The sequence below is a fragment of the Rhinatrema bivittatum genome, chromosome 12 (genome assembly GCF_901001135.1).
Source record: "Rhinatrema bivittatum chromosome 12, aRhiBiv1.1, whole genome shotgun sequence".
NCBI classification, from domain to species: domain Eukaryota; kingdom Metazoa; phylum Chordata; class Amphibia; order Gymnophiona; family Rhinatrematidae; genus Rhinatrema; species Rhinatrema bivittatum.
In genome coordinates this window covers 57,843,983-57,845,503 of record NC_042626.1, presented here as the reverse complement: position 1 = coordinate 57,845,503, position 1,521 = coordinate 57,843,983, and positions in this window count along the sequence as shown.

The following is a 1,521-nucleotide window of genomic DNA, read 5'->3' as shown; positions in this document are numbered from 1 at the left end:
TGAGCCATGCATGATTAAATTTAAAAAGTATCTAAAAACTTGGCTATTTAAACGAGCTTACCCAGACTAGATTCAAGGAGCCTTTCCAGAATAGACATTCCCTCACTCAGTCAGCCCATATGCCTCTCACAATGTGATGATACATGCCTTATGTTAAGGAATTTTTTATGTTCTGCTTTTGGTTTAATCTATATTTCCTCTCTGCAACTTGTTTTCCCCTCCCAGTTACATATCCCTGTTAAAATGTACTTTCCAAGCTTAAACGTTCGAATGTAAACCGGTATGATGTCCCCCACTAATACCGGTATATAAAAGTCTTTAGATAAATAAAATGATGAATTGGCATAGCTGGATATGTGCAGTGATGGACTTGAAGGTGCTGTGTTTTCATATAACAAGTCCCCTCTCACACCCCAATCGGCTGATGGTGATTTGACATGGACCATAAAGCTCATTTACTGAAAGAAAACATTCCTTAGTTCAAGATTTAATGAGGGTCATGGTGGTACAGGGGCTTCTGCTGGCACTCTGGGAGGGGGGAAAACTACTTAACTGCCTACACCAAGTGCTAATGTTCCCACCGAACAAAAACTGTAGCAATATTTTATTAGTCCTAAGGATGTTCTGATAAAAAATTAAACAATCTACCAAAGTACATACAGTATTTATTATATACTATCTCTAGGATAAGACATGCAGGTACATAGCATAATGTTTTCATGAGGTTTTTGGTTTTTTAAGTTAGAGACTCCTACCTTTTTGCCAATATTTTGATTTTAATATAGAAAAGTGTGCAAGAACTATTGAGATCCTACCTCATCAAACTACAGTTTGCACAAAACACCCTGGCGTGCACAGAGAAAAAGTTCAGTACTTTTGCCTTGGGTGGGAGGAGGATTCACGTGTCAAATGTACAATTTGAGGGGGGATTGCAACAGATGGCTCTAGACTACGGAAAAGGGAAAATGCACTGCTTAAACCATCCAGAATTGTATTTAAAAAAAAAGCGTGGTTGCTGTGTTAATCCACTTGAGTGCATAAGTTCATACCTTTTTATTGGAATAGATTTCTTAACTAGCTTCGAGGAGCTAATACTCCTTTCATCAGGCCAGAACAGAACGAGCAAAAGATGACAGCAAAAAAATAGAAGTGAATAATAAAAAGCGTTCCAATGCCAGCAGGGAGCCGATAGGTGATCAGAAGGTGACAAAGTTATAAGAAGCCGGAAACTGGCCTTTACCACTTTGATATTGCTTTGAAAGTTGGATGTTCAAAATGGGATTTCCTAAACTGGATCCCAATGCTTCATTAATTGCAAATTCTGATTTCACTGTAAGTTGTTCTAATGCCTGTGTTCATTTACATTTACTGTAATCCGCCTTGAAATCAACATTGGGGAGAGGCGGAATATCATCTGTTCATAGATAAATTAATAAATCAAGATTCAGCTTGCACAGAAACAAAATCCACCACTGCACAGGTGAACAAAATGACACAACTGTGGGGAAGCACTTTTCACAG